We start from the raw sequence: 26,782 nt of genomic DNA, 5'->3' as shown, positions 1-26,782 counted from the left end.
GCTTCTTCCTCTTGTGTTTTAGTGAGAGCTGTTTCACCCCTTTATAGTGTGGAAATGCCCTGATTCTGCGTACCTTCCATGCTGCACCCTGTTGTGGGGTTCCTTTGTTTCTCTGGACTCGTTTTTATTTCCCCTTGAGGAGTCCTGTATGCTTCGGTCAGGAGAGATCCAGCAGCTGCTTCCTTACACTGCCTCCATCTTAACGGGAAGTCCCCTCTTTATTGCTTTTTATTGAAATTGTTCTCACCCTCATTCTTCAATTTATGTATATAATATACCTGAAGAGAAGATGTGGAGTTTAGTCCTTGGTTTTTCTGCTTTTCCACCTTCAGTTTTATTTCTTAAGTTGTTCTTACATTCTTATTTCCTTGATTTGCATCTGTTTTAGGTTTTTTGTACCATAAGTAAAATTTTCTCTTTCTATTTTTATTTTTTTTAAACCCTTAACTTTTGTGTATTGGCTCCTAGGTGGAAGAGTGGTAAGGGTGGCATTGGGGGTCAAGTGACTTGCCCAGGGTCACACAACTGGGAAGTGTCTGAGGCTGGATTTGAACCTAGGACCTCCTGTCTCTAGACCTGGCTCTCAACCCACTGAGATACCCAGCTGCCCCCTCTTTCTATTTTTAAAGATAACAACTAAACATGACTTCTTTCTTCAATTATATTTCTTTATATTTCTTGTATTTCTGTTGTTTGCAGTATTTGCAAGTCAGATATTTTGGTGCTTTTTACAGGAAAACCTGAAATGACTTTCCTTTGTTGAATACTATCATTTTTGTTATTAATCTCAGGAAGGCAGTATATTTGAATCTCAATTGCAACTTGACTTCCTTTGATGCTCAGAGTGTACTCTTCCATTCTGTTACTTGGTTTTACTATGTACAGCAGGATATTATGTTAATCAAATTTCCTTTCATTTATGTTTCAAAGGCTTTTTGCTGGTTAATATAGAATGTGTTTGTCCTTTTCATTGTTATACTTAGGTATTATATTTCTTTCAATTTATGTATAGGGTTTTTATTCATTTTCCTGAGGTTCTATTGATTAGTGGGTTTGTTATATGTATTCAAAAATTCTGGACAATTTTTTGTATTATTTCTTACATGATGGTATTTGTTTGCTTGTTTTAAATATATATTTCCTAGGAGACATGCATTCCTTAAGTTGTTCCAATTTTATATCTCTGAGTGCCTATAGCAACAAAATTGAGAAAGAGATAATCAATGAATTTAGCTTGCAACTTAAAAAATTGGAAACAAGAAAAAATTAAAAATTAAATAAAATTAAAAATCCCCAGATAAAAAGAAAATTGGAAGGAAGGAAGGAAGGAAGGAAGGAAGGAAGGAAGGAAGGAAGGAAGGAAGGAAGTAAAGGAAAAAGGAAAAGTCCATTTATTAAATGTCTACTTTGGATTCTGGGAAGATGGCAGCTTAGATGGACCAAATGTTAAAGCCACTGCAACTTTCCACACCGAGATAGAAAACAAAGTGCTTGGAGAAGAAAGAGGACGAAATCTAACAACAGGACAGAGCAGGGGATCCTGCTGCTGGACAGCTCAAGAGATACCCCAAGAATAAAGGTTTGAATTTTTGAACTCTTGAGTCTGAGGGTATAGAAGGGGAATCCCAAGACCCCTCAATTATAGGCTGTGTGGAGTTTCCAGCAGCCCCTGAAATCTCTGCATGGGCAGGTGCATCAGCCAGGAGAGAGGGCCTTGCTGGCCCAGGACTTGGGGAGTTGAACACAGGCATTGGGTTGGTGGCTAGAATAGAAAGCCAAAGAAACAGCAAAATAGCTAGGAAAATGGTGGCTTAGATGGAGCAAAACTTCAGACTTACTTCTTTTACAACACAGAGATAGAGAACAGAGAGCTTGGAGAAGAAAGAAAACCAGGTCTAACAGCAGGACAGAGCAGGGGGACCCTACTGCTGGACAGCTCAGTGAAAACACTCCATCTTGTCCCCCTACTTTTTTTCTCTCTCAAGGTTTTAGCCTCAGGGCATATTAAGCAATGCAGACTAATCCAGTCCAGGCTTAATACATTCAATTGGACAGACAAGAAGTCATCAGAGAGCAGGGAAACTCCAACAGCCCTCCCCCATAGACTGCAGAGTATGTAACTACAAACCTCCATTGCCAGCTGGGGGAAGATCTTTCATCAAAGCTCATTAAATCCATCTGCTTAAACTAGCATAATAGAAACGGAAAAATATGAGTAAACAACAGAAAAAGATAAAAGAAATTAAAATTGAAATCTTCTTTCCAGACAGCAAAAAAACAGCAAATGAAATAGAATAAGATCAGGAAGCTCCAGCGAATTGGACACAGGCTTTGGAATATTTCAAAATTCAATTAACTCAAGAACTTCAGAATTCAAAAAGAAATCAACAGAGGCTGAGGACAATTTGAAAAAGGAAATACATGAACTAAAACAAGAAAATAAAATCTTAAAAGCCAAAATTGACCAGCTTGAAAATGAAGCAAAGAAGGCAAAAGATGATCTACAAAGAAAATCAGACCACAAGGAGGATGACCAAAAACACAGCAATGAAATTTAGTCTTTAAAAAATAGAATTCAACAACTAGAAGCAAATGACTTCACAAATCAGCAAGAATATATAAAACAAAATTAAAAAAAATTAAAAGTGTTAGGAGAATATGAAACACCTCATTGATACAACCAAAGATATGGAGAATAGATCTTGAAGAGACAATTTAAGAATTATTCGTCTCCCAGAACATCATGACAAAAGAAAAAGTTTGGACATCATTGTACAGGAAATTATCTAAGAAAACTGCCCTGAAATTCTCAAACAAGAGGAAAAAGTGGAAATGGAAAGAATCAACAGATCATATCCTACATTTAATCCACAACTGACAACCTCCTGGAATATTATAGCCAAATTCAAAAACTACCCAATCAAGGAAAAAAATATTACAAGCCCCTAAGAAGAAGTCATTCAGATATCAGGGAATCATAGTTAGGATAACACAAGATCTAGCTGCATCTACATTGAAGGACCAGAAGGCACGGAATGCAATATTCCAGAAAGCAAGAGAACTGGGTCTACAACCAAGAATCAACTATCCAGCAAAACTGACTATATTTTTGCAGAGGGAAGTATGATCATTCAATAAAAGTGAAGACTTCAAGGCATTCATAAAGAAAAAACTGGACTTAAACAGAGAGTTTGCTGCCCAAACATACAACTCAAGAGAATCACCATAAGGTAATTAAGAGAGCTGGGGAAAAAATAAGGAAAAAGAAAAAAAAAATCTTTTCTTTAAGGGACCCAATAAATTCAATCAATTTGTATCCCTAGAAGAAAAGAAGATATTGGTAAATATTAAAAATTGTTATTATCAACAGGGTAACTAGAAGAAGTTTACTTAGAGGGAACAGTGACAAACTGCATAGGATGAAATGTCAAGACAAATCCATCCATCTATCTATCTATCTATCTATCTATCTATCTATCTATCTATCTATTTATCTATCTCTATCTATCTATCTCTCCCTATATATATATATATATATATATATATGTATATGTATATATATATATACATACATATATATGTATGAAACTGGAGGGGGAAAAAGAAGATAATATTAAGAAAAATGGGAAAACAGACAAAATGGAGTAAATTTATAGTCCATAAAGAAGTGCATGGGGAGAACAGGGGAGAAGATCAATACGCTGGAAGGGTAAAGAGTTTGGAGAGAGGAAATACTTAATACCTAAGTGAATTGAAATTAACTTAGGTAAGAACGATCAGATCCATGGGAGCAAAGAATTGATTCACACCCTATAGAGAAGTAGAAGGGTAACAAAAGAACTGGTGGGAAGGGAAGCAACATTAGGAAGGGAGATGGCAGGGGGGCAGTATCTTAAAAAGACCTTAAAGAAGAATAAAGATGGGAATAAGAAGGGAGAGGGGAGAAAGGGAAGTACAATAAGGGAGGGGATCATGGGAACTGATTAAAAACAAAACACTGGTATAGAAGGAAATAGTGAAAGAAGAAAGGGCAGGACAAGGAGAGAGAATCAAAATGTCTGCAAATACACAGTTGATAATTATAACTCTGAATGTGCATAGGATGAATGCGCCCATAAAATGGAAGCAAGAAGAGTGGATTAGCAACCAAAATCCTACCAAATGTTGTCTACAAGAAACACGCATGAGACACATAGACATACATAGAGTAAAAATGAAAGGATGGCACAAAATCTATTGGGCTTCAACTGAGAAAAGAAGGCAGGAGTTGCAATCATGATTTCTGACAGAGCTAAAGTAAAAATAGATCTGGTTAAAAGAGATAGGGAAGGTGATTACCTCCTGATAAAAGGCCATATAAACAATGAAGAAATATCAGTACTCAACATGTATGCACCAAATGGTATAGCATCCAAATTTCTAAAGGAGAAGCTAGTGAAGCTGAAGGATGAAATAGCAAAACTATACTAGTGGGTGACCTCAACCTTCCCCTATCATATCTAGATAAATTAAACCAAAAAAAATAGGAAAGAAATAAGAGAGGCAAATGAAATCCTAGAAAAAATTAGAGTTAATAGATATATGAAGAAAAAGAAATAGGGACAAAAAGGAATACACCTTCTTTTCAGCAGCGCATAGAAAATTCACAAAGATTGACCATGTACTAGGGCATATAAACATGGCAAACAAATGCATAAAAGCAGAAATAATAAATGCAACCTTATGATATCATAATGCAACAAAAATATTTATTAGCAAGGATACATGGAGATGCAAACCAAAAACTAATTGGAAATTAAATAATATGATTCTCCAAAATAAGTTAGTTAAAAAACAAATCATAGAAACAAGGAATAATTTCATTGAAGATAATAACAATGATGAGACTTCTTACTAACACCTACAAGTGCAGCCAAAGCAGTTCTAAGTGGAAAATTAATATCCTTAAGTGCCTATATTAACAAATTAGGGAGAGTAGAGGTTAATGAATTGGGCATGCAACTTAAAAATCTTGAAAGGGAACAAAAAGACATGTACTTAAATATTTATAGCCACTCTCTGCTGGAAAACAAGGTATGCCCCTCAATTGGGGAATGGCTGAACAAATTGTGGTATCTGTTGGTGATGGATTACTACTGTGGTCAAAGGAATAATAAACTAGAGGAATTCCATGTGAACTGGAATGACCTCCAGGAATTGATGCAGAGTGAAAGCAGGAGAACCAGGAGTACATTGCACCATAGTACAACTCTCAATAATATGGAAATAGGTCTTGATCAATGACACCTGAAGAAACCAGTGGAAATGTGTGTTGGCTCTGGGGAGGGGGAGAGAGTAAGAATATAAATCTTGTAACCATGGAAAATTTTTTTCTAACAGAAATAAAGTAAAACAAACAAACAAACAAATGAATAAATGCCTACTCTGCACCAGTCACTGAGCAAGGCTATCCTCACAATGTCTTGGACTTCTGTACTAGCAACAAGGCAATAACCCAGGACTATTCTGATGGATTTATGGAAAGGAACGCTACCCACATTCAGAGGAAGAACTACAGGAGTGGAAACCAGAAGAAAAAGAACTGCTTGAACACATGGGTTGATGCAGACATGATTTGGGAAGTAAACTCTAAACAACCACCATAGTACAACTCTCAATAATATGGAAATAGGTCTTGATCAATGACACCTGAAGAAACCAGTGGAAATGTGTGTTGGCTCTGGGGAGGGGGGAGAGAGTAAGAATATAAATCTTGTAACCATGGAAAATTTTTTTCTAACAGAAATAAAATAAAATAAAACAAACAAACAAACAAACAAATGAATAAATACCTACTCTGCACCAGTCACTGGGCAAGGCTATCCTCACAATGTCTTGGGAGATTGGTGTTATTATCATTCCCATTTTCCAATTGTAGAAACCAAGAGAAACAGGTTAAATGAATTCTACCTAATCACACAGCTAGTGTCTGAGGCCAGATTTGAATTCAAGTCTTACTAACTCTAGACCCAACTTTATCCATTGTGACCCTATTAGATCATAAATTTCTTGAGGGAAAGAACTATCCTTTGCCTTTTTTTGTATCTCCAGGACTTAGCACAATGCCTGGCACAGAGTAGGAGCTCAATAAATTTTTATTGAATCTGTAAGTTAAGTTTTGCAAGGATTTTCAAGAAGCCATGCCTGTGGGCAAGGCTTGCAGTTGGACACTTAGAATCTTGGGAGATTCCTGATGCCATCCTGGGGCTTGAGACCAATTGTCAGTTGGGCTGTGCTCTATATAAGGGAGGCAGAGACTGGACCCATGGACTCATTTTTGGAGCTAGGGATCCAGGGTAGAGGGAGAAGAACGTGGGTTTAGATTACATAGTTAGGTAGGTTTATCTATCTTGGCTGACCAGTAGCAACATCTCATTGACAAACACAACAATCTCTTGGAGAACAAAAATATATTTCAACAACTATATATCATCATCTGGCCCAGGGTTTGTCAGCCCTGGGTCAGCAGCTGAGTATGTATTCATCTATTTATCTTCAATCAAGCTACCATCTAATTTGTCTATAGGCAAACAGTGTACACTAAAGCAGGCCAGATCGACCAGTGGCGTTTCTGGGCCAGTGGGCCTGGTTAGTTCAGCTATCAACATTCTGAAGCTGTTAGATTTGGTACTTAGAGGTAAGATAAAACTTCATTTAGGGATTCCTAAAATCCCTCTTCTCTTCTATCAGTTTCCCTTGTTGTTTTGATTTACACCAGTAAAAGTTTTGTTTATAAAAGTCAATCCAGCTACTGACCTTTTGTTGGTTGACTTGGGAACTGGTCAGCCTCATGGAAGTTCTAGGGCAAGTTAAAGGGTCAGAGGAGGATCCAGACTTACTCCCTGAAATTGAGCTTAACTACCACCAGTAATATCATTAGTCAGATGCATTATTGAATTATCATTGTTATTCTGCTATTATTGATTTAGTTATCATTATTTGAACATCAATTGGTGCCAGGAGGCTAGTTTTCTTGAAGAAACACACTATGAATGATTGAGGGGATTATACAGGAAGTTTAATATGTTATCTGATTTCTTATTTATACCTAAGGAAGGTTTAAAGCTCCTTTGTCATCTGGGGCCTTCTGCTTTACCTTTCTTAACAATTACATCTTTATAATCAAGTCCCCCAATGATCTTAATAGTTAACAATAAATAAATAAATATATACTGTTTATTATTTTGCATAAGAGCCCTTCTATTCCTATACTTTTTAGTATTTTCAATAGGAATGAGTGTTGTATTTTGTCAAAGGCTTTTTTGGTGTCTATTGAGATAATCATATGGTAACTGTTGTTTTGATTATTGATATGGTCAATTATGTGGATAGTTTTCCTAATAATAAACCATCTTTGCATTCCTGATATAAATTCCACCTGGTCAGAGTGAATAATGCTTGTAAGAAATTGCTATAGTCTTTTTGCTAATATTTTATTCAAGACTTTTGCATCTATGTTCATTAATGAGACTGGTCTCTAGTTTTCTTTCTCTGTTTCTGGTTTGCCTGGCTTTGGAATCAATACCATATTTGTGTCATAAAAAGAATTTGGTAAGACTCCTTCATTGCTTATTTTTTCAAATAATTTGATGGTATTGGGATTAGTTGTCCTTTAAATGTTTGCTAGAATTTACTTGTGAATCCATCTGGCCTAAGTAATTTTTCTTACAAAGTTCCTTGATGAGTTGTTCAATTTCTTTTTCTGAGATGGATGGGTTTATTTAAGTATTCTGTTTCTTTTGCGGTTATTCTAGGCAATTTATATTTTTTAAAATATTCATCTATTTCACCTATATTGTTATATTTATTATCATACAATTGGGCAAAATTGTTCTTAATAGTTACCTTAATTTCCTCTTCATTAGAGGGGAGATCATTCTTTTCATCTTTGATACTATTTATTTGCTTCTCTTCTTTCTTTTTTTTATTCAATTAACCAGTACCTTATCTATTTTATCCATTTTTCAAAGTACCAGCTTCTAGTTTTATTTATTAATTCAATAGTTCTTTTACTTTCAATTTTGTTAATTTCTCCTTTAATTTTTAGGATTTCTAATTTAGTTTTTATCTGAGTATTTTTAATTTTTTCTCATTCTAATTTTTAAGTTGCAATCCTAATTCATTGAGCTTCTTCCACTCTGTTTTGTTGATATAGACACTTAGAAATATAAATTTTCCCTTGAGTACTGCTTTGACTGTATCCCATGGATTTTGATATGTTGTCTCATCATTGTTATTTTCTTTAATGAAGTCTATAATTGTTTCAATTATTTCTTTTTTGACCCTCCAGTTTTGAAGAATTACATTATTTAGTTTCCAATTAATTTCAAATTTGCCTTTCTATAAATCCCTAAGTTTAATTTTATTGCATTATGATCTGAAAAAGTGGCATTTATTATTTCTGCTTTTATACATTTTTTTGCAATATTTCTATGCCCTAGTACATGGTTGACCTTTGTATATGTACCATGTACAATAAGAAGAATGTATATTCCTTTTTATCCCTGTTCAGTTTTCTCCAGATATCTATTAACTCTAATTTTTCTAGCATTTCTTTCACTTCCCTTACTTCTTCATTGTTTATTTCTCAGTTAAATTTATCTAGTTCTGAAAGAGGAAGTTTTACATTCCCCCACTAGTATCATCTTACAATTTATTTCCTCCTTGAGCTCCTTTAATTTTTCCTTTAGAAATCTAGATATTATACCATTTGGTACATCAATGTTTAGTAATGGTACTACTTTATTGTTTATAGAATCCTTTAGCAAAATATAATTTCCTTCCTTATCTCTTAATCAGATCAATTTCTACTTCAGCTTTGTCTGGTATTACAATTGCTACTCCTGCTTTTTTCACTTTTGATGATGCATAATAAATTCTGCTCCAACCTTTTACCTTGAATCTGTGCGTGTCACCTTGCCTCAAATGCATTTCTTATAAACAACATATAATAGGATTCTGTTTTTTAATCTACTCTGGTATCCACTTCAGTTTTATGGGTGACTTCATCCCATTCACATTCAGCATTATGATTACTGTGTATTGCCCTCCATCTTATAATCCCCTTTAAATACTGCTGTATTCCTTTTCCCTCTGTTCTTCCTCACCAGTATTTTGCATTTTGTCACCCCCACTTTCCAGTGCCTCCAAATGCTTCACTTTTCCCTTATCTTATTTCCCCTTCCATTTCTCTATGGGGTAAGATAGAATTCTATACCCCACTGATTAGGGTAAGATAGAATTCTATATCCCACTGAGCATACTTGTTTTACCCTCTCTGAACCAGTTACAATGGGAGTAAAGTTTAAGCATTGCCCATCACTACCCTTATGCTCCCCTTTCTTTAATGATCTTTCATATCTCTTTATGTTATATAATTTACCTGAGGTGAACTTTTCAACAGTCTTACCCTTCTCCTCCTCTACTCCTCTCTAATTCTTCTGTGACACACCAGTGAATCTGTATTTGCTCTGTTTAGTGAAATCCTGTCTTCCACACTCTCCAAATAAGGGCTTCCTTTGTAATATTTACCTTGAGAATGAATATTCTTTGCTCAATAAATTTACAATATATTTTTATGCCAAAAGGCATGAAACAGTGATGGATAAGAGATATATTAATAAATGCTCATGGATATGTACTGTAGTACTTTCCAGTACATGAGGTACTTTTATTACAGCCACCATACAAAGTATATAGAACATATATTATTCAAACTTCATTCATGAAAAATCTAAGGTCCTAAGAAAACCATCTCAAATGTTTCCTTATGCTTAAGTTTTTCCCTGACTTGCCCCCCAACCATTAATGTTCTTTCCTTCAAAAATATTTGATATATATTAAATGTCTAGTTATTTCTGTACATTTTGCTTCACCCAATACAATATAAGTTTCTTTGGGTCAAGAAGTATTCTATTTTTTTTTTGGATTGTCAGAATGCAATATATTTCTGTCATATGATTTCCACTTAGTAAATGCTTGCTTAATTGAATTGAATTGTCTCCTGAAGACAAGACTGGGAATAAAGAGTGAAAGATCCAAAGAGGCATCCTTTAATAAGATCTAAACAACTGATAGCATTGGTCTATATCTAGGTATTTTTAGTCTTCCCAGGGACATAGAGTACCTTTAACGCTTTCACGGATTAGAATCACAGAATTTCAGAGTTGAGTGGGACATCATACTGTCTAGTTCAACCTGTACCAAATAAAATAATCTCTTCTATAAAATTACCAAGTAGTTGTTCATTCTTGTTTGAAAAACTCAGATGAAAGAGATACCTATCTCTAAAGGTATTCTCTTCTACTTTGGGCTAGTTCTAATTGTTGGCAAGATTCCCTTTACCTCACTTCCTATTTGGAACACATACTGGGCCACTTTTCTAATAAATAACATATAGCACTATTTCATATTTTTATCAATGAATTCAATTAAAGTATGGATAACCTGCTTGTTATATTTTCAGATGAAAGAAATCCAATAGGATTAATGAACATGACAGTGATCAAGATTCCCAAAGCTCTTGAAGGGCTGAATATTGGACAGAGTCTAATAAGATGATGCTTTAATAGGAATAAATGTCAGTCTAACATGAGGTTAAAACAAATTCACACTTGGGGAAAATGTGGGGCTGAAAAAGGAAGATACTACATCATAGAATCTTTAGTCAGAAGGGTCTTCAGAGACTATATAATCCAACCTCTAATGAGGCAAGAATTTCCTCTATAGAATACCTGACACACAGTCATCAAAAGTTTGTTTGAAGACCAAAAGTCTCAGAGAATCAACTGGCTTCCAAAGCAATGTATTCTAATTCTAAGTAGTTATAATTAACAGGATATTTTTTCATGATTTTGCTACTTTTGACTAATGGCTAGATTTCCTAGGTTGCATTGTTCATTTTATGAACAGTGTACTACATGTCTGAGAAATTTCATTCAACTATGTAATTATATAGGTGTTTCAACAGTGATATGTCAGTTCTGAAAATCTAAAAGCATTTATTAAATGCCTTCAGTGTTCCAGGTTTTGCTAGAATGTGGCCACACAAAGACAAAAATAATGAAACAGATTCAGTCTTGATGGAGCTTCTACTATGTAAACCTCCCAAGAAACCACCTTAAGGCACTTGTAGGAAAAACACATAATAATAAGAATGGAGTATATTATGTATTGGGAATATTATCAGTTATGCGTTATGTATCATGAGATTATAGAGCTGGCAGAGATCTTGAAATCTATCTATTTCAACTCCCTTTTTTAAATAAATGACAATATTTGAGATGCATGGAGGTGGCATAACTTGCCTGGGACACACAACTAATTAGAATCAAGGTCAATAAGACTTCAGTTCTTCCTGAATTTAAGTCCATCATCCTACCCAATGTACCATCATTTCCTTGCTAAAGAATAGAAAATAGATGGTGGGTGGAGGGGCATTCACTTTTCTCCTTTAAACCTATTGCGTTTTTATTTTTAAGAACTACTTTCAAGTTAACTCCTGGAAATTAAACTATTCCTATTTGTTCTCTATAACTTCTTTGTAGAGATGGTTTGCAAACATGTGTTTATTTGTTGTATCTCCAGCTTGGGCTCTTTGAGGAGAGGGACTATTTTATCTCGTTATACCTCTAATTCTTGGTAAAGTGCTTGGTACATAGAAGGTCATTAATAAATATTGATTGATTGGTCTGATTAGTTAGATCAGATTGAGAATTTATTTAAATAGATATGAGCTTTCCTAGAAGGCACTTTAACACACACACACACACACACACACACACACACACACAGACATCAAGCTCATGCAGCAAAAATAGGTGACTCCATTCTCCTTATATCTTGGTGTGTCCTATTTTCAGGTCAAAGTTTTTTTTTTTTCTTGAAATTAGGAGAATTCAAGAAAATTGCTATGAACTTTAAACATGGGACACATAAAGATGTAAGGAATGTGGGATTATCTAGGTAGTGCCTCAAGGATCTTTGTATTTGTATCTGTTTTTATATTTGTATTTTATCTCCCGGGTCAAGAATCAGTAGGAGCTTACTAACTAATTATTGATTGATGGAAACTTAGAGGGCACTAACAACATATATTGTCCTTTAGTAATGTGGAAAAAATTGATCTTAGAACCTGGGTGGGGAGAATGCTTGGTTAAAATCGGAAATAACCAGATGGCAACTTTTCTCTCCTGGTTCCACACTCCAGATGACCATTTCCTTCTCCTAAGTAAGAGCCTTGCTCTGTACTAGGCCAATTGAGTTTGTCTTTAAAAGATTATTTTAGATCCCTATTTGTGCTTCTTTCCCTAGATGCCTGTTATATTAAGCTTTTCCAGTTGTGAAAAATAATCCAAGGTCTTCTCACACTTATCATAACTACTTGTTACACACAGACACACAAGCACAAATATATTCACACATATAGACATATCCATGCATGTATGTATGCATACAAAAATATATATGTGTATGTTTATTTTTTAGATAAGATATTTTCCAAAGGATAGTAACTAAATATTAGAATACTCGAACTCTTTGAGCATTTTTACCAAAGCTGAAACTGTGGAAATTTTTTGAAAAATAGAAGAGGGGAGGGCTCATCATTACCCTTTGTATTCAATTCAATCCAATTCCAAATGTATTCTGTCTGGTGCTATTTTGTATATATGCTTGTGAATGAGAAAATATCTATGATCTGCAATTCTTTCCACCTTGAGTTCACGCACATACACAACATTAAATGCATTCAAGTCATAAAAATAGATGATACAGAGAGATATGTATTACTTGGATTCTGACTAGGAATAATCTTGTGATGACAAGACAATTTTTTATGGCAAATATATCTGTCTCTGTTTCAATGCTTATGAGTCACCTGGAATAAAGGAGATGAATGAGTATCTCTCCTTAGTCTTCTCTCACATTCCCTTCTCACCTCGAGAGCACTGAGGTCATCCGTCTCTTTAAAATGGAATGTGTTGAAAAAAAGAAGAAAAGGGAGAATGGAGGGAGTAAGCAGCAGGTGTTGTAGAGGAAGCCTTAGATTCAAGATTATGTGGCCAGCGTGGACTGAGTTCCTTCCATCTTTCTGGTTATCTTTCTGCATGTCGGTTTCTTCTCTCTGGTCAATACGGACAATAGAGTCCATTCCATTTAAACTAACAGAAGTTTTTAAGTGTTTTTATATTAATTAAAAATACATAATAATTGAATGATTTCACTTCCACGAACAGGATATCAGTTAATTTATTATGATCTGAGGCTAATTATCTATGGATGACACTGAATAACAGTAATTATTAGAGATACAAATCAGAGTCTTGGAGCTATAATACAGGCACAGAGAATACAACCTATCTCAAGTGTGAGGAGACGTTTCAATGGTTCATGTAGAAAAGGGAGAAGAAAGAAAATCTCTCTAGAATACATTGACTAATTTCTAAGGACTTGTTGTTCAGTCACCTTCAGTCATGTTCAACTCTGTGACCCCTATTTGGGCAAGGACAATAGAATGATTTGGAGTTTCCTTCTCCAGCCCATTTTCCAGATGGGGAAAATGGGGCAAATAGGGTTAAATGACTTGCCCAGGATTGTGAAGCAAGTGGGAGGCTATATTTAAACTGAGGAACAAAAGTCTTCTTGACCACAAGCTTGGCACTCTAACCACTGGGCAAAACAGCTTCTCATTACTTTGAAGTGCCTTGAGGTTCAGAGTTACTAAAGACACAGCTGAAGAAAGAATCAATTTATATGATAGGTTGAAGGGTGCTGGATTGCTCTCTCAACTGACAGTCTCATCTATATTGCTCTGGCAACCAAAATGTCCAGTTTAAATTTATTGCTTAAGCAGGCATAGTGTTCCACATCTATAATAATCTACTTTCTGCAGAGTGAGAGAGGGGCGATTTTCTTGGTTGGGGGATTTCTGTGCAACAGTAGAGCAAGCTAATTGAGTATTCACAAGGTCCAGCATCAATATGGTGTCTCTCTAGGAGTGGGGATGGGGAACTCAATTTGCCAAAGAAGGGGTGAACGAACAGGGCAAATCCAAACTTCTGAGCAATCAACAGTGGGATTGGTATCAAGAATATAGATTATATTTCCAGATTCAGAGAACAATAAACAAATTAATTAATTAATTAATAAACAAACAAATAAATAAATGAATAAATACATAAATAAATGAGCAAGCAAGCAAGTAAATAAATAAATAAATGCATTCATTGTTCCAAGGCCTTCTGGAGACTTTCACTTAAATGTTAAAGCACTGTATCTCCCTGGAGGATGATCATGGTCAGCTAAAATAAGAACTGGTTTGGTCCAATTAATTCAGTCTTAACCATTGCCACCTTTCAGGAAGCAAAATATTTCAGGGGAAATAGATCATAAAAGATGAATGGAGGAAGTGAATCAAGAACCGGAGATATGGTACACATAAGGGGATATCTGTGGCAGCCACTGAGATGGAGTGAGTTAATTGGTGCAGAAAACAAGGACCAACATTATGGTAAGAGGGAGTGGATAAGGACTGGTTCTTTTATCGTTATCCCAGGGTTATTCATTACCTATAAAATTTAACCTGGGGGCAACTGGGTAGCTCAGTGGAGTGAGAGTCAGGCCTAGAGACGGGAGGTCCTAGGTTCAAATCTGGCCTCAGACACTTCCCAGCTGGGTGACCCTGGGCAAGTCACTTGACCCCCATTGCCCACCCTTACCACTCTTCCACCTATGAGACAATACACCGAAGTACAAGGGTTTAAAAAAACAAACAAAAAAAATTTAACCTGTTTAAAATAAAATATGACCAAAAAAAGTTGTAATCTGAGACAAAGTATTAATTATCTATCAACTATCAATTATCTATGATCTATTTATTTATTATCTGTCATCTATATGTCTATCATTTCTTTTCTTTCTTTAAATTAAAAAAAATTTTATTAAACCCTTACCTTCCATCTTGGAGTAAATACTGTATATTGGTTCCAAGGCAGAAGAGTGGTAAGGGTGGGCAATGGGGGTCAAGTGACTTGCCCAGGGTCACACCGCTGGGAAATGTCTGAGGCCAGATTTGAACCTAGGACCTCCTGTCTCTAGGCCTGCTCTCAATCCACTGAGCTACCCAGCTTCCCCCTATCATTTCTTTTCAAAGATTTACTAGAGAATCAGAGAGAGACTCAGAAAGACCTGAGTTCAAGTTCTCCCTTTGGAATCTATTGATTATAGAGCCTTGGGTAAGACATTTGACTTTTTGATGACCAAGAGAACTCTCTAAGACTCTAAGTTTCAGTGCTGAGATAGTCGGCTAAGCACCTTAATAGGTAGAACACTAGCCTTTAAGTGTGAACAACTGAGATCAAATCCTGCCTCTAAGAATTACAAAGCATGAAGTAACCTTAATAAATTATGTAATTTCTCCAACCTCTGCTTCCCTATTTGTAAATTGTCAATAATAATGACAACTACCTCATAGAATTAACTATGCAACACATGTAAAGTATTTTAAATACTACTTTTAAAGTGCTGTATAAATGCCAGCTATTAATATTTTGATTGAGTTTGGTTATAAAAAAAGTAAATTTTTCTCTCTTAAAACAGAAGATAGTAAAGTTTAATCAATTACACTGAGTTAATATTATTTTTTAGCTTTCTGCCCCACAAATTCATCTTTTCTACCTGCCAAAACTAGAAAATGAAAAGTTATAAGAAAATGACAAAAACATGAACTATGGAGTAGCCGAACTTCTAAATATCTCCAAACAGTTCAAAGGCTGATGAATCTAACTCTACTCTAGTCTTCAGTTCAGGATAAGCTTTTGTATTTCTCAATCTTTTGTTTAGGTGGTCTTATAATAATGAGATTAAATCTATCTTGCCCCTTCTCAAATCTAATCAACGAAAGTGTAAACAACTCCACTTAACTCTCCAGTGGGGAGGTCTGTGACCCACATGCCCAAGAATGGGTGACGAATCAGAGTTGGCTGACTGCCCCTTAGGCAGTCCTAAGAAAAGTGTCTTTTGTGATTGGGCACATAAACTGGAAGGGGACAACTAGGAAGTGTCTAAGGTCAAATTTGAACCCAGAACCTCTTGTCTCTTGGTCCGGCTATTAGTCCATGAACCATCCAGCTGGAGTGGCATCTGAGGGAATTGGGAACAGCAGGCAGAAAGTAGCAGCTCAAGCTCTCAGCAGCAGAAAAGTAACTTTCCCCTTTCCCCAAAAAGCCAGTCAAGGGAAAGTAGCAGCATGGCTGGGAGAACAGGGGGAAGAGAAAAAGCAAAAACAGAAAGCTGGCAGAAGTATGCCAGCCATGACAGGAGAAACGTGGCTTTCTGGGCTATCTGAAAAATTGAAATTTCACTCTCCAAACTTCAGATGGTTGCCAAAAATATAAAAAAAAATAAAATGAATAGAAAAGGATAGTTTTAAAAATATTATGGTCTTAAAAGATTTATTGGTAGCCATTAGAAAAATGAAACCACGTGCCATGCTAGCTAAGTCAGTTTAAAAGACCCGCCATTACCTGCTGCCACCATGCTGCTTCAGGAGGAAAAAAGAGAGTGCCAATCCAGCCACTTGATTTTATCCTGTCTACATCATTTCATAACTGAATACGTTATCACGCAAGACTGGAAGCCAGTGAGCACATGGGAAATGTAGTTCAAAGACCCCTAAACTTCCACATGAAGCCAATGGGCTCACAGGAGATTTAGTTCAGAGACCCCAACATTTTAATAACACAGTCTGTAATTGAGTATTGTTTCACAGGAATAACAGTTGTATTAGCAATGGTTTAGAAGAGTTAAGAGAGAACAGATTTCAGAATCAGAAAGACCTAACCTCTGAAGCATCCTCCCTGTATGAGCCTTGGCAACCTGTCAAGGAGAAATCACTTCAAGTCCTGGTGACCCAAGAAATTCTTTGTATATTTTCGTGTCTCATCGGCTTATAAGTGCTCTGGGAGCAAGAACTAACTTTTTTCTAATATTTGTATCCCATTGCTTAGTACAATGTCTGGCACATAGTAGGTGCTTAACAAATATTTATTGGCACACTTCCTTGTAATTTCTTTATAATACCATTTATTAGACCTCACAACAGCTTACATGTTCCCCTTGGGTCTTCTCTTCTAAAAACTAAACATTCCAAGCCCCAGTTTCTTCAGCTGATCCTCATGTAGCATGAGACCCTTCACCATTCTCATCCTCTTCTTCTGGTTGCTCTCTAGCTTATCAATGTTCTTCCAAAAACATGGTACCCAGAACTGAACTTGATACTCCAGATGTGAATCAATCAAGGTATCAGGTAGCAGTATAATCACTTCATTATTAAAGGAAGTTGTACTTTCTCAATTCAACCCAAGATTAAACTTCATTTTCTTTTAGCTGTCATGTCATGTTAGTGGCGCATACTGGTCTTGTAGTCCACTAAAAGCCCCACATATTATTTTTTCTTCTGGGGGCTTTAAATGAAAGAATAGATAGAAAGTCTGCAGTACAAGTTGATTCCCTTTAATTAATAACTGGGAGACCATGAGTGTACTATGATTAGAGTAGTAATAGAAGTCGTATTAGTTACAGTAGTAGTCTTAGTCATTGGTGTAATCATGGTAGTAGTAGTAGTCATCACAGTCGTTGTAATTGTAGTGGTAGTAGTTGTAGTGATAGTGGTAGTAGCAGGAACAGTAAATAACCTACAGGTTGTTGTTTTTTTTTTACAAAGATATCAGTATTTTTCATAGAATAGCTGGTTCTAGTGCTCCATAGTTTTCCATTTATTCTTTCAATTAATTTGTGAATAATCTATTAACAAATGAGGAGATAGTACATTTTAAATCAGCAAGAAGTGTAATGGTATAACAGGTAGAAGGCTGACATAAGAATTAGGAAGACTTCAGTTCAAGTCTCATCTCTGATGCACAATATAGGACAATGAGTAAATTACTTAAATTTTAAATTATTTAAATGCTCAGTAACCAAAGACTTCATGTCTCAGGGAGGCATTGTAGAACATTGCAATGAACATCAAGGCTAAAATCAAAGGATTAAGGTTCAAATCCCACCTCAGACATTTAATTCTTGAATGATCTTGGGGAAGTCAATTATCAACTCTTTGCTTCAGTTCCTTTTTATCTCGTGACAGGGTGGAAATGATTGGTCTCTGATATCTTTTTTTCAATTCTAAATATGTAGCCTTATGACTATATTTGAGAGGCAACGTATTGATCTGCATAAGCAGAAGAAATTTTTCCAAGGGAAATTTCCTACACTGATAAAATCAGATGTAGAGAAATGAGAGAGACAGACAGACAAACAGAGAGAGAGACAGAGAAGAGACAGAGAGGGACACAGCAAAGAGAGGAGGGAGAGAGGGAGAAGGAGGGAACCAAAATCCATGTGACCACAAATTTTATAATGGATGAAAAATAAATGGGCATTAAATGTCACAGGAGGTTAGATAATCCAAGTCTAGAAAAGGGAGCCACGAACATGATTAGATGGAAAAGGATTTTTAAAGGGCTCATCTCCACTGAAAATGATTTAAAAGCACCATAAAAAGGCAAAGATTTAGTTTGTTTCTGCCACCTCCTCTTAATGTGTAAGATCCCTGAGGGTAAAGGTTATATTTTGATTTGTTCATTAAATAGCTCTTTATGGAATACCCACATCGTAGAGTCCTTCTTTTACATTTTTTGTTTAGTCATACAGTCAAGCAGTCATGTTGTTTCAACCAAAAACTGTAAATAATTCACTGATCTCTGGTGAAGGGTGGAAAGTAATGTTATAGAGTAGAAGTCACAATCCTCCTCCTGTGGATATTCATATATGTTCATTGAGAATGGCTCTGGTTGGGACCATTTCCCTATAACAAAGGCTTCTAAGCATATTTTAGAAATGTCATTATTAATTTAATTTAAATTCCATATTTGGTCAGATCATCTGAAACTAAGGAATACCAAAGTCTCAACAATAAATAAAAAGTCAAATTATTTGAAATACTTTATATAGCAGTGCTTGGCTGTTTATGGAAATGCCAATGAACCAGCTGACAAGGGGAAAGGAAGCTGTAACAGTTATAAAAGTGACTAACAATAGAACCAAAGTATTAAAAAAAAAAGACCAATTCACTTGGTTTATAAAAAGAAAAGAATGTACAATAGCACAACAGTGAGTTCACCTATTATATAATTATAGGTTTTTGTATACAAGTGCAGACAAGCAGACAGAATAAAAAAACATCCTCTAGGAAAGAAGAAAAAACAATCCCCCAAACTTGGCAGGTCTGACCAGGTGAGATGAGAGATTGGTACCAACAACAAAAAAGGAAACAGATTATAACTAGGCCTAAGCATGAGTTATGTCTCTCATTGCTAAGCATTGGTTTGTAAGAAAACTCTGGAAAATGAAAGGAAAATCAAAACTGCACAAGAAGGGAGGGTGAGAGAGAGAGTTCAGAATGGGAAAGAGATGTTGGGAGTCCCCTGCAGTGGGAACAGAGAAGGACAAGTCTCATCGGTTTGTTCTAAAAATTCAGGGGCTATTATTAATAGGAAAAAAGACTTTTTAGCCTCAGGAGACAATGAAGGAGGCCTTTAAAAACCACACGTAGGAAGGATAACTCCAAAGAATTCATGAAGAAAAAGAATCTACCAATGTAGAAGGAACTGACAGTGTCCTTCACTTAAATTCCTTCATGATTTTTTCTCTAGTGCAAGCAATAAAGTGTCTTGTTTCACAGCATGAAAAACACAGAAATATATATTGTATGATCATGTAGGTGCAACCTATATCATATTACTTGCCTTCTTGGAGAGAGGGATGGAACATGCATTGCAAAATATCAGAAAATGAATATTAAAAATGGAATTGACATGAAATCTGGAAAAGTTAAAAGTAATAAAATAAATTTAAAAGGTAAAAGAAGAGGAATAATACTTGGAAAACTAAACTTTAAGGATCATAAGTTCATAGAGTTAGAGCTAGAGGGTCTATTACAAACTATGCCATCTCACCTCATTTCTTCTTCGCCCTTACCTTCCATCTTAGAGTCAATACTGGGTTTGGTTCAAAGGCAGAAGAGTCGTAAGGGCTAGATGATGGGAGATGAGTGACTGTCCAGGGTCACACAGCTAGGAAGTGTATGAGGTCAAATCTGAACCCAGGACCTCCTATCTCTAGGCCTGGCTTTCAATCCACTGAGCTATCAACTGTCCCCAAATCTCACCTCATTTTAGAGATGAGGATACTGAGGCACAGAAGAGTTAACTTATAGCTAATTTATATAGTTATATAATTAATTTATAGCTAGCATTTATCTAGAGCTTTTAGGTTTGCAACATCCTTTAGAAATATTATTTCATCTTCTCCAGAAGTCCCGAAGAAGTAAGTGCTATCACTCACTATTTTATATAGATGAGAAAAGTGAGGCAAGCAGGATAAGTGATCACCAGGATCACATAGCTAGTAAGTATCTGAGGCTGGATTTGAATTCAGGGCTTTCTGACTTGAGGTCTAGGACTCTATTCATTATTCCACCTATCAGCCTTAAAGTTAAGTGGTTTGTTCAGACTTCCACAGATTATGAATGAAGGGGGCATTCAAACCCAGGACTTCCCATACAGCAAACGGCACCATTTTGGTAAGTTAACACTAAGAAACTGAAGGCTGTTATTGGAGCCTGAGAAAGACTTGTTATGTCTGATCAGAATTTAAATGTATGAGAATAGGAATGTGGTCTAGTCAGTCCAGTTCAGAGAACCAGACTAGCAGAGAAATCACTCTGTATTTTTCCTGGCACTCTGACCACTACTTTGCCCTGCTTTTTTTCTGTCCTTTACTCTCTAGATTTATAGATGCTGAAAGTAAAGGGGTGATGGCAGGAGGATAGAGCATAATCCATGTGGGGACTTTTGCAGGTCCAAAAGGACATCATGGAACAGGGAAATGGTCATTTTTCATAGGCTAGGAGAAGGACCTCAATACTCATTAGGATAATAAAAAATATACTAAGGTAAGAGATGGAAATCTGGCTTCAGAAGAGATCAGCTTTAGAAAGACCTGGTTTCAAATTCCTCCTTTCATAGATCAAAACCACAAGAATCATTTCATTTCTCAATGTTCTAAGCAACTTTCTTTTCAAAGGCAATCCTTACCTTCTGTCTGGTTCTAAGGTAGAAGAGAAGTAATGGCTGGGCAAGAGGGTTTAAGTGACTTACCCAGGAACTAGGAAGTATTGAAGGTCATATTTGAACTCAAAACTAGGCAGTTTTCTAAGTGGTAGAACAGATCTTCATTGATAGAAGAAATTTCCTCTTTGAAAGTCCCAAAGAGGCAGATAGATATTCCAATGGATGGAGTGCTTGGATCTGGAGTTAAGAAGACCTGACTTCATGATTACATTTTTGCCTGCCTCTGTTTCCTCAAATGTAAAATAGCACCTATCTCCTACAGTTGTTGTGAGGATCAAAATGAGATAATAACTGTAAAATACATAGCCCAGGGGCAGCTGGGTAGCTCAGTGGAGTGAGAGTCAGGCCTAGAGACGGGAAGTCCTGGGTTCAAATCTGGCCTCAGACACTTCCCAGCTGTGTGACCCTGGGCAAGTCACTTGACCCCCATTGCCCACCCTTATCACTCTTCCACCTATGAGACAATACACCAAAGTACAAGGGTTTAAAAAAAATACATAGCCCAGTACTAGGCATATGATAGATGTTTAATAAATGCTTGTTTTCTTTTCTTCCCCAAAGAGCAATGAAGTCAAAAGTTTGATTAAAAAAAAAACAGTTGTTTAAGATAATATGTTAGGAGTTGAGATACAAAAGAAAAAAGAAATAGTGGCTGTCCTCAAGGACTATGGACTGTCTGGAGGGAAGTTTATTCTTAAGTATCACATACATAGATAATGCACATCGATTAGCTGGAAAATGCACTTTTGTAAAGAAATCTGACCTTTTAAGGATGCTGAAGCTGTCTGGAGATGAGAAAAAAGGGCAGAGGACAACAAGGGGGGTTATGCATGAGTTTGGGGTGGTGTTCAATGTTATTTAAAACCCAGCAAATATGAACAGAGTAGAGTCAGGGTTGAGGTGTGCATTGACCCCTTCCCTCTGAAGGATACACCCTAAAGGACAAATGATGCTGACAGAGGGAAGTGTCCAGATCTGTGTCCCCAAAGATCTACAGCTATAGGAGTTAGAGGGAGATGGATGAACAGTGAACATTCACAATTTTAAGAATTCTTAAAGTTTATTTGAGAGGACAGAAATATGTTGAGTGGGGGAATGGAGTATCATGATAGGTAGGGAATCATGTTTCCTGAGCCTATCCCTGGGAAACAGAGGCATGGATCAGACACCTTCTTCTCCTTTTGCCTCCTTTTCTCTTTGAAAAAATTTAAGCCTGTACTTTCTGTCTTAGAATCAATGTACTGTATTGGCAGAAGAGTGGTAAGGGCTAAGCAATGGGCATAAAGTGACTTGTCTAAGGTCACACAACTAGGGAGCATCTGAAGCCAGATTTGAACTTTCTTTCTCTAGACCTCGCATTCAATCCACTCAGTCACCTAACTGCCTCCTTCTTGGATTAAAAAAAAAATACAATGTTGAGTGCATTGAAGATGTCAGAATATGGAAATGAAAAATCAGCTATTACCCTAGGTTGGTTCTTTCTTCAGCCAGCAGAGTTTTAGACCTGCTCCATAACCCTTCTAGAAATTAATGGATCTCTGTGTGTTTTTTTTTTTGTATTTTTCCTTGAATAAAATTGGGTTGTTTCTTGGCCACATAAAGGAGTATCTCTGCCTAAGCTCCCATCTGCTCTCTAGGAAGGTTGCTCTCTCTCTCATGGCTGCCTTACCAGAAAACAACCCCTTTTCTTCATTACCTGTCAAGGATCCCATTGATCTCCTGGGAGATGCCACTTTGCTCAGTCACCTCCTCCATTCCCTGTGTGAATTGTGAAAGCTCACTGAGAACATGAATCTAACAGTTGTCAGAGAGTGTTAACGATATCTGCTCCTCCCTGTCTCCTTGTTGTTCATTTTCAGACAGTCTAAGAGAAAGAAGAGTCTGCCTTGGCGGCCCTTTCGTCGTGGGGTAGGATCCAGGTCATCCGAGGCAGGGCTAGCAGTTGGTGAGAAATAAGTGAGAGTCATGGTAGGGAAGCTGCAAAGACAATCTTCCTGGCAAGGCTTGCTAATGTTTGAATTGTTCACCCTGGGGAAGGAAGGATTGTGAGAGATTGGGGATTGTTGATGAGCTCAGTTCCACAACTGTCAGGGAGGGAAACGGGAGAATTCTTTGGGTTACAAAGCTCACAGTTTCCAAGAGGGAGAGATGCTACTTGCCTTCATCTTGTACCACAAAGGGTTGGAGTGGCATGTGCTAGGGTTCAAATGGTCCCATTTCAGAAACTGATATGATTTTTCCCCCTCTCACTGGAAATGGCATTCAGGAAATTGCCTTCATATCTGCTTTGCTGTGTGCATGCTCAAGACCATGAGAACTTTCTAGTGACTTGCTGCTGCAACCTTCCATCTGTATCGTCTTCCCCAATAAATAGTAGGTCTTTGAGGGCAAGGTTCTGACTTTTCTAGTTGTATCTGTAGTAGGATTAGCCCAGTGATTTGCCTGTGGTGAGCACTTAATAAATATTTTATTACTGGAATGCTTCATGTCTCCCAGCTAGACAGCAATGTAGGGGCAGGTTTACTCTGTGCCTGGCACAGTAGGTACTTACAAAATCCCTGTTTACAGATGGAATGGGTACTCTCCTCTGTGGTGCCAGGGACTCCACTAGTCCTGAACATGTCAACACGAACGTTCATTTAATTAAAGTTTCCATGAGTGAAAGAAAAGCTGGTCTCCATCATCATCATGTTCAACAAAGGAGAGGTGTGGCATGAACGAGGGCTCAATTGGTTCAATATCAAGAACTGATATGAATTTTTCTGGTGGAAAAGACATCAAAGACATGGCATTAACATCTGTTTTGCAGATAAATCCAATAAAAATTATAAGTGATCATTGTGTGCAGAGCACTGTTCTAGAGATCCCGGGAGCATGGGCTGAGGTAGCACTTTCATTGACACTCTGATCTAGTATGGGAATAAGACGCGAAAACTGATCATTGCATAAATAGTAAGCAAAAGGGAATTCCAACAAATGGAAGTAAAATGTGACATGACACCAGAAGGGGATGGTTGATAAAATTGTGGAGGGTTGTTGAAGGCGTTTCCTTGGACAAGTCATTTAAAAATCAAATGGAATTCCTTCCTGGAAGAAGGATCACCTCGTGGTGTAAGTAGGGAAGGTTTGGTGATTAACATGATTTCTGCTTTTGGACTCAAGAGGAATCAGGAGTTGGGATTTGGGAAGAAACGACTTCCATGTGCTGGTCTACTGGACTGAGGATTTGGTTTCCCTACAAGTGTAACTAACATGTGTGCCTCCCTGACACTGGACTTTTAAAATGAGCCCACTTCTCCCATAAACACTGGGGATATATTTTTATATCTCCAATGTTTAGCGCTGTGCCTGGCACCTAGTAGATTAATAAATGTTTACTGATTGATTGGTTGATTTCGTATTTGTGGAAGAATTGGTTCCGGATTTATGAGGGAAATGTTTTGTATTTACTGTTTTAACCAGACCATCTTGGTAAAAATCTTTTAATAGCTAATTGTGACTTCTGACTGACTGGAACTAGAAAGAAAGCCTGTTTTTCACAGCAAGAACCTACAGAGTACTCTATAATCTGAGGTTTCAGCCACCTGATGGAGGACTCAAACTGAGTATGGGGAGTAGATTTAGATAGGAAGGTTGCCTCTGAAGGCATCTTGTCTTACCCTGTCATTTTATAATTGAAGAAATTAAGGCTCAGAGAAGTTACATGACTCCCCTAAGGTCACACAGGTAATAAGGGGCAAAGCTAGCATTTGAACTCAGCTCCTTGGACTCCAAATTCAGGTCTTGTTCCTCTGTTCCACATGATCTCTGTAAATGAATTAGAATTTAAAATCAGTGTAGTAATTCACCAGGTGAAGAAGAAGAAGGAACAGGCCAGGCATTGAGGCTAGCAAGAAGAAAAGGAAGAGGAGACCAAAAGCATGGAAGGGAAAATTGGAGGAGTATGGAGTTGTTTGTTGGGCTGTTCCACAGAATATATAGCTACATAATTTCATTGCCGAAAGGAACTATTGGTAAGAAAAAAAGCTACATACTAATATATAAATTAGTCCCTTCACTGCAACCAGTGAATCTTCTTAAAATCTTTTTTTAAAAACAGATTTTTCAAAGAACAATTTAAAAATATTTTTCAGTTAATGATTTTTTCAACTAATACTTTATTTTTTCTCCCTCTCCTGTCTCCCACCTTCATTCAGAACAGGAAAAACAATCTCCTTGAAGTAAATATTACTTATCCTTAGAGAGATCTCTGGATCTTTGATTTTTAAATGACTTGTCCAGGGAAATGCAGTTTGTAGATGCCAGAGGAAAGATGTAAAATCAATTCTTCCTTACTCCAAGGCCAGTTCTCCATCCATTGTACTGTGCCACCTCTCTCATACAATAGCTAGAAATTATATGAGGAATGGCTAATATAAAGATATTTGAGAATGGAAGCAATAGTAGATCCATATATAAAAATAAAAATTCTAGTAGAGGCAGCCAGGCATGCAGGTCTTTGTCAGGATAAAGATTCAGTTTACAAATACAAATCTGAGAGTCATATACAAATTTGGGAATGATCTTCAGAGCAGTGGTAACCAAAGTTGTAAAGATGAATAAGCATCATCAGAGGAAAGGTAGGGAAAGAATAAAGGAACCTTAAAGATGCACCCATAGGGAACAGCCTCTTGAAAACATTGGGAAGAACCCAGAGACTAATAGAGAGGATGGAGAAAAAATGGTTAAATAAAGAACAGGAAAATCAGAATAGTGCAGTATCTCTGAAGCCAAAGGAACAGAGGATAGCTAGAAAGAGAGATAACAGAACACAGATAATGCTAATTTGTTGTTTCCTAACTCTTCTTTTCAAGAAAATCCCATGGAAAGCTATATCCAAGAGGTCACAGACACCATTACATCCCCCTATATAAAACCTAGTCACCCTGATTTCTATTTGATTTTGACATCACTGGTCAAGAAGTAGCATTGGGAAAAATCAAAGGGCAAGCGGTCTCCAATAAAATAAAGCCTAAGGTTGTATGATATGTACGAGAGTGATTTTGGCTAAAGCGAGGAGGAAGAAAGAATGTTGACTGAAAATATTGCTGGATTGACAATAGATTAGAGGTTTCTTAGGAATACAAGATGGATGAACAGGATAGAAATTGACCTGTGAAGAAATAGGATGGATTTGAACAGAGATGAAGAACCTAAGAAAAATAAATAGAATGACTAGAACAGCAATAGAGATCTGTGGTCTCAGAGAAATGGTAGAATGACTTTCCCAGTTAATCACATCCAGAATTTGAAATAGATTTTAGAATTTTGTGTCTTTGAAGTCTTGTCATATATTCTGGTGCTGCTTCTCATTAATGAACTGAGGCTTTCTGGTGGTGGTTGGAAGATGTCAGATGGACTTCCCTCATCTCTTACCTTTTAACTCTTCAGAGCTGCCAAAGTGATATTGCTAAATCGGAGGATTGACTGTCCATTTCCTTGCCCAATAAACCCTCATGGTTTTCTTTCATCTCTAATCTCATATATATATATATATATATATATATATATATATA

This window comes from Gracilinanus agilis, chromosome 1 (assembly GCF_016433145.1).
Source record: "Gracilinanus agilis isolate LMUSP501 chromosome 1, AgileGrace, whole genome shotgun sequence".
Classification (NCBI taxonomy): domain Eukaryota; kingdom Metazoa; phylum Chordata; class Mammalia; order Didelphimorphia; family Didelphidae; genus Gracilinanus; species Gracilinanus agilis.
Note: the sequence above shows the minus strand (reverse complement) of the source record.